The 7,779-nt window shown below is 42.3% G+C and overlaps 1 long non-coding RNA gene across 1 annotated transcript in view; it reads left to right on the top strand.

The window, feature by feature from the left end:
• LOC116983437 overlaps positions 1-6,806 on the top strand; it is a 7,660-nt gene extending 854 nt beyond the window's left edge. The window contains exons 2-3 of the long non-coding RNA XR_004414689.1: positions 3,344-3,345; positions 6,796-6,806. This is a non-coding gene — a long non-coding RNA (uncharacterized LOC116983437). The remainder of the gene's footprint in view (positions 1-3,343; positions 3,346-6,795) is intronic.
• Positions 6,807-7,779: the final 973 nt, after the last annotated feature.

The raw sequence follows: 7,779 nt of genomic DNA, 5'->3' as shown, positions 1-7,779 counted from the left end.
GAGCATATTTGTACAATATGCTTTTAAACCATAGAACGCACCCAACATTTCCAAATAGTTTATGCCCAGTGTCTGTAGTAGTGATGATTCTAGATGAGTCCATCTACCACCTGTGACTGGATAATGGTATTAGTTGCTCCCCAGCCTTGAGCACTGGCATCTGTTGTGATAGTTAAGCATTGGTTATTGATGATGATAGGACTGGAACTATGCCAACTGTTCTCTATCCCACCATTGTAACTCAGATTATTGCTTCAATGGGCAATTTCATGTTTCGGTCAAAATGACCTGCATTCGTTTTAACGCTTGCACCTTTGCTCTTTGTAAGTTTTGATAGTGCAAAGGTCCAAACTGGGTAGCTGGAAGGCTGCATACTATTTTGCCCAATTACTCTTGCCACTTGTCGGATGTTGGTCGATTGTTAACCATTAATTTGTTACACGTTTGTGCTAATTCTGCTGATTTCTCTTTTGGCAACGTTACAGACATGTGGACTGAGTTAATTGTGAATCCCAGATAGTCCATAGTTGTGGATGGCGTCAACTTAGATTTATCTGGATGTATGACAAAACCCAAGGTTTCAAATAAATGTCTAGTAGCTAAGACAGCTAAATATCTAAATATCATCAAGATATGCCATGACAATATGTTTTTGTTTTCTTAATATTGCTAAGGCTGGTTTTAATATCTTGGTAAACAGTCTTGGAGCTGATGTTAGACCATCAGGCAACGATTTGAACTGCCATTGTTGCCCCATTAGGTAAATTTTAGGTATCTACGATGATTCTTATGAATAGGTACTGAATAGTAGGCATCTTTTAAATCGATGCTTGCCATAAAGTATCCTTTGGAAATCAGTTGTTTGGCAGTTACCAATGTTTCCATTTTAAAGTGTATATACTTAACAAAAGTATTCAATGTAGTTAAGTCAATGATGATGCAACATCCACCATCTTTTTTGGTTTTGGTAAATATATTTGAAATTCCAAAGGTTCATGTTCAGATTTCTCAATAATACCCTTTGTAAGTAACCTCACCGGTTCTGCTTGTCCCTCCAGTTTTTTCTTTTAGTGAGAGTGTAAAACCCCTTTGGGGTGCATGCTGAACTGGTGGCATGTTTTCTTGAATAAATTCAATTTTGTATCCTCGAATACTGTTAAGTATATAACTATCAAGTGTGATAGTCCTCCATGCTTCCATGAACAGGTGTAGTCTCCCCCCTGTTAGCACAATTCCCCCACCTTGTATGTACTGGTAGAACCAGACCCACCTACCCTTATTGTTATTGGTGTATTCATTTCTTCTGTTTTCTGGTTCCTTGTACTGTCGGGGTTGGTGCTGTGTGGGGGTGGCGCATTTTCCATGGGGCCCCGCTCTGGGCCCTGGCCTAAAAAATGCTTCCTGGGATGGTGTGCGGTGCGGTACGGCCCCGAGCTTTCACCAGTCCCATGAGTTGACGTCGACTGGTGGATTCGATGGGGTTTGCCGTCTGAGTTGAGTGGTTCTGCTCGTTCCGGGTCCTGCCCTCATGAGGCCAAATGCTTTTGGATTCCTCATCCAGGTCTTTGACTTGTTTGGGCAAGTCCTTGCCAAATAGCAGGATCTTTGGTTCTGAGGCCGGTGTTCTGCACAGTCCTGCAAATTTCGGATTGAGGGCAGGTCTTATATGCTTCCTTACGGAGGTTGTTAATCTTGTACTGTGTGTTGCACAGTAGAGCCAGTGTATCTTGTTGGTTAGTTGTCATGTCTACCCCGTCCACGGAACGAGCATAGGAGGTGATAGCCCAACGTCAGGAGCTTCAATATTCGCTGCAGTTGTCAATTCTTGGGTATCTGATACCCTGCCCAATGTAATCCTAGATTTTGAACTATTGACGCAGGCACATTGAGCGAAATGCAGTTTTCAGGAGGCGTGTAGAAGTCCACGCCTGCATTTGACTACCTGTTCTTGCAGTGGTTTAAAGGACAGGTAGTCAATGCTGGCCGCCAGCTTAGGCTTGTAACGGCCGTCCCGCTCGTGGTGTTGCCATGTAGCGGTTCACACACTCCCAGCAGCTCTTCCTGTTCCTGTACCCCAAGCATACTCCCGATATATCCTATATATAACAATAAATAAAGCAATGAATGCCAAATAGCAGAATAGTACAAATATTATCGTGCAATCTGTATACATGTATAACATTTTGAAAATATTTTTGAACATTCTTGCATTTTAATATTTTTCAATAATTACAAATGGTTAGATTATGCACAGAAGTAAGAAATAAGAAACCATATTTTCCAAATATTTTAGCCTTTAATTAATGGTGAATTATTTTTTGGCTCATTTAAAATAAAAATTTGGGATGTTTCTCGTAATGAAGATATTAATCAAAAATGTTTGTTCTCTTTGAGGTTAAGATTGTGCAGAGAGCCAACTTGTTTTGCCTTTGGAATGAATGGGTGGGCAACCATTGCATGTCTTTAGTCAAGTCAAATAATTGCTTCAAGCTTGATATGAAAGTAAACTTTAAATTCTATTCGCAAGTTTAGGAACCATAAAAAATATGCAGAACCAATACATTCCAACTTTGACTTTAAATTAGCTCGTTTGCAAGCATATTTAGCACTTGCTGTGTATTGTTGCTTGGGAATTCTCCTGCCCTGGGAAAGATATATTTATATAGTTCAGGAAGAAAGACACAAAGTGCTAAGTAACCCAGCGGGTCTGCCAGCATATGTGGGGAACATGGGTAGGATCCTGACCTTTCAGATCGAGCCCCTTCTTTAGACTGAAGGGTCCTCATCCGAAACTTCACATATCCATGTTCTCCAGAGATGCTGCCTGACCTGCTGAGTTACTCCTGTACTTTGTGTCTTTTTTCTGCATTATATAATTCCCGTGTGGCAATGAATTACATGCATAGTCGCTGCTGCAAAAACCTAATACACTTCATGGCATGTAATTAAACTGGCCTAGCATATGGCCTCATTCTTAGGAACAGGGATGCCCTCCCCCATCATAGATTGGCCCTCCCCCTCCCCTTCCCCCTCATCATAACAGAGACAGAGACCCCTAGTCCTTATCTTTCAACCGCATCAGCCATCGCATACACACATAATCCTCTGACATTTTCATCACCTCAAACGGGATCCCAACACTAGTCACATCTTCCCATCTCCCACCTCTTTCTGCCTTCCGCAGACTCCCTGGCTAACTCCATCCCTTCCCATCCAAACCACCCCCTCCCCAAGTACCTTCCCCTGCAACCACACGAGATGCACCACCTGACAGTCCTTTCAGGTTAGGCAGAGGTTCACTTGCACCTCCTCCAACCTCATCTACTAATATCTATTGTTCAAGATGTGGACTCTTAGACATCGGCGAGACCAAATGTAGACTGGGCAATCGTTCGCTGAACACCTTTGCTCAGTCCTGCCTAAATCTACCTGATCTCCCGGTTGCTGGACACTTTAATTCTCCTTCCCAGCTTACTGCCCAGTGGTATGAATATTGATTTCTATAACTTCAAGTAACCCTGACATTCCCTCTCTCTTTATCCCTCCCCCAACCAAGTTGCACCAACTTTCTCGTTTTCACCCACAAACAGTTGGCCTGTTCCTATATCATCATTACTTGTTTGCATATCTTTCATTCATTGTGCTTTAATTCTCTACATCAATTGTCTATAATGCTCATTCCTGTTTTCCCTAACTAGTCTGAAGAAGGGTCTTGACCCGAAATGTCACCCATTCCTTTTCTCAAGATATGGTGCCAGTCCCGCTGAGTTACCTCCTGCATTTTGTGTCTATCTAGCAGAAACCTGCTCTCAATCTAAATTGCACATGAGCAGAGGAAAACAGCTAAATTGGAGGGAATTGTGGTGAGAGATTTTAACGGGTGCATGGAAATTGGGATGACTGTCAAGTGTTTAGATAATGGAAGTTTATGTTCACTATCAGTAATTGAGTGCAAGGATTCTTGAATTCCATTTGTTGTGTATCAGCTTCTTGTATAAGAAGTTGTGTTAATATGTACTATGATATGGTTTTCAACATCTATGAGCCAGATTACCATAGAACATAGAAAAATATAGACATAAATTGCTGGAGTAACTCAGTGGGACAGGCAGCATCTCTGGAGAGAAGGAAGGGGTGATTGTTTCGAGTCGAGTATCAAGAAGGGGTCTTGACCCGAAACATCACCTCTTCCTTCTCTCCAGAAATGGTGCTTGTCCCGCTGAGTTACACCAGCATTTTGTGTCTATCCTTGCTTTAAACCAGCATCTGCAGTTCCATAGAAAAGTAAAGCACTGGAACAAGCCCTACAGCCCACAATGTCTGTGGCCCGAACCTGATGCCAAGATCAAGTATCTCATCTGCCTGCACATGAATCATTTGCCTCCCATTCCCTTATACCCATACGTCCTCTCTAAAATCCTCTGAACACCATGGTGTGGATGACACATGAAGTCATTGCAAATATGCCCAAGTGGAGAAGTAACTGAGAAAAATGCAGTGTTTATATCTGCAAGGAAAGGTGATGAGACGAGTGCAGAAAGGAGATAAAATGATAGTGGGATATGTGAGGACACAACATCTCCCAATGTATCAGTAAACAAAGGAGCTGGTCATGACTTCAGAAGTAGGGTGGAGTACTCACCCCTATCTGTAGGAGTGGCGCAGTGGTGGAGCGCACCCATTGGTACAAGTTTGGTAACCTTGGGAAAGTAACCATCCTAACTAAAGACCAAAGACAGCCACAAAATGCTGGAGTAACTCAGCGAGACAGGCAGCACTCTCTGATCTTCATCTCCATAGATGCTGCTGGTCCTGCTGAGTTACTCCAGCATTTTGGGTCTACCTTCGATTTAAACCAGCATCTGCAGTTCTTTCCTACACATAACTAAACACCACTTGCATCCAGTCATTACTCTCTGCTCCCCTGCCGAAGATACTAATGTTTGAAAGCATATATCACCAGACTCAAGATGTGCTGATAATAGACACAAAAATGTGGAGTAACTCAGTGGGTCAGACTGCATTTCTGGAGAAACGGAATAGGATCCTTCTTTAGGTCTCGACCTGAAACGTCACCTATTCCTTTCTCCAGAGATGCTGTCTGACCCTCTGAGTTATTCCAGTTTTTTGTGTCTATCTTTGATTTAAACCAGCATCTGCAGTTCCTTCCTATACATCAGCTTGTGTGCTGCTGCTGTCCTACTCTTGGATGGTCCTCTAACATGCACATGAATGCTTGATTTCCCAACCTACCTCGTAGCACTATGTATACGCACTTTTCAAGTAGCTGTAACACTACTTACGGCATATTTATCAGAATACAGTCTATTATATTTTACAGAACCAATCGCGCACTATGCTCACAAATTAATATTTAGCACTGGCAATGCTGTTCCCGGATTAATAAATATGTTCTTACTGAGTCCATTATTTGTTTATAGTCCAAGCAAAATCCAACATCTACGACCAAAAGGCATAATAGATCTGTCAATAGACAATAGACAACAGACAATAGGTGCAGGAGTAGGCCATTCGGCCCTTCAAGCCAGCATTCAATGTGATCATGGCTGATCATCCCCAATCAGTACCCCGTTACTGCTTTCTCCCCATATCCCCTGACTCCGCTATTTTTAAGAGCCCTATATAGCTCTCTCTTGAAAGCATCCAGAAACCTGCCTCCCACCGCCCTCTGAGGCAGAGAATTCCACAGACTCACCACTCTCTGTGAGAAAAAGAGTTTCCCTCGTCTCCGTTCTAAATGGCTTACTCCTTATTCTTAAACAGTGGCCCCTGGATCTGGACTCCCCCAACATCAGGAACAGTTCCTGCCTCTAGCGTGTCCAAGCCCTTAACAATCGTATATGTTTCAATGTCCTTGCATAGATTGACAGACGATAAATAATTATTTTGATGAAGGTGAAGTATATATGAGGGAACTTGTTCTCTTTGGCAAGTACTCTCCTTCAAAATTAATAGGCAGTATGGATCTAAAACTAGTTCTTCAATTACAAATTCATTTTTTTTCCCTCTTTATTCATGAGATCAAAGGACAGGACATCTTGGAAGACAGACATACACTGTCAACTTTCACAAATAATTTTCAGGAACATGCTATTTATCAATGCATTTGACAGTGACAATTGTCATGTTGCTCACCAGTTATACATGCCATGGGTATTATAGAAGAATCACCATCACTCTTGTGGCTTTGTGTGTCAAAACTAAAAAAACAAGGCTAAAGCTTCAGTTGGTTGGGAAAAAAATGTTTACAGGCAACATGAAATCTCATGGAATCTCAAATTGGAAATAAATACATGGAATCATTTAATTTTATTGGAAATGCTCCTCAGAAGTACATCTTTCCATCTTTCCATCACATAATTCTAGACACATTGATTCTATTTAAAAGGCTCTAGTGAATACAATAAGGGTGATAGGTGAGGGATGCTCTTGTGATCAGAGGTCTGTGACCAATAGTCAACCATGGAAATTGTGACCCTACTGTTTCTTATGTAGATTAATGACTTAGTTTGATCTCAATGCAGGATGAATAAGTTTACAGATGAGTCCCGAAGGGGTCGGTGCTGGGGCCGCTATTCTTCACGTTGTATATTAATGATTTGGACGAGGGGATTGAAGGCTTTGTGGCCAAGTTTGCGGATGATACAAAAATAGGTAGAAGGGCAGGTAGTGTAGGAGAAAGCAAGCACTCTGCAGAAGGACTTGGACAGGTTGGAGATGTGGGAAGAGAAGTGGCAGATGGAATATAGTGTAGCAAAGTGTGGAGTCATGCAGTTTGGTAGTAGGAATAGAGGCACAGACTATTTCTAAATGGGGAGAGAATACAGAAATCGGAGGTACAAGGGACTTTGGAGTGGCTGGTGCAGGATTCCCAAAAGGTTAATCTGCAAGTCGAATCGGTAGTAAAGAAAGCAAACTCATGCTAGCATTTATTTCAAGAGGGCTTGTATACAACAACAGGGATGTAATGTTGAGGCTCTATAAGGCGCTGGTAAGGCGCATTTGGAATATTGTGAGCGATTCTGGGCACCATATCTGAGGAAGGATGTGCTGGCTCCGGAGAGGGTCCAGAGGAGGTTTACAAGAATGATCCCAGGAATAGTAGGTTAACAATGATGAGCGTTTGTCGGCACTGGGCCTGTACTCAGCTGGAATTTAGAAGAATGAGGGGGAGACCTCATTGAAACATACAGGATAGTGAAAGGCTTGGATAGAGTGGATGTGGAGAGGATGTTTCCACTATTGGGAGAGTCTAGGACTAGAGGTCACAGCTCAGAATTAAAGGACTTTCTTTTAGGAAGGGATGAGGGAAATTTTTATTTAGTCAGAGGGTGGTGAATCTGTGGAATTCTTTGCCACAGAAGGCTGTGGAGGCCAAGTCGGTAGATATTTATGGCAGAGATAGATAGATTCTTGATTAGTACAGGTGTCAGAGGTTATGGGAGAAGGCAGGAGAGTGGGTTTAGGAGGGTGATAGATCAGCCATGCTTGAATGGTGGAGTAGACGATGGGCTGAATGGCCTAATTCTACTCCTATCACGTATGACCTGATGAGATGACACAAAATGAGTGGTGTTGGCAGTGAAGAAGATAGTTTGAGCAATGGCGTGATATTAACCAACCGGTGAATTAGGCAGAGCAAGAGCAGATGGAATTTAACCCTGAAAAGTATGAAGTGATGTATTTTGGTGAGGTCAAATATGTGAAGGGCAAACACTGTAAATGGGAGTATTAAAGAACAAAGTTGGTGCAGGTTTA

The sequence above is a fragment of the Amblyraja radiata genome, chromosome 18, assembly GCF_010909765.2.
Source record: "Amblyraja radiata isolate CabotCenter1 chromosome 18, sAmbRad1.1.pri, whole genome shotgun sequence".
Taxonomy (NCBI): domain Eukaryota; kingdom Metazoa; phylum Chordata; class Chondrichthyes; order Rajiformes; family Rajidae; genus Amblyraja; species Amblyraja radiata.
The sequence above is the reverse complement of the archived record's forward strand: the minus strand, read 5'-3'. Positions and strand labels throughout refer to the sequence as shown.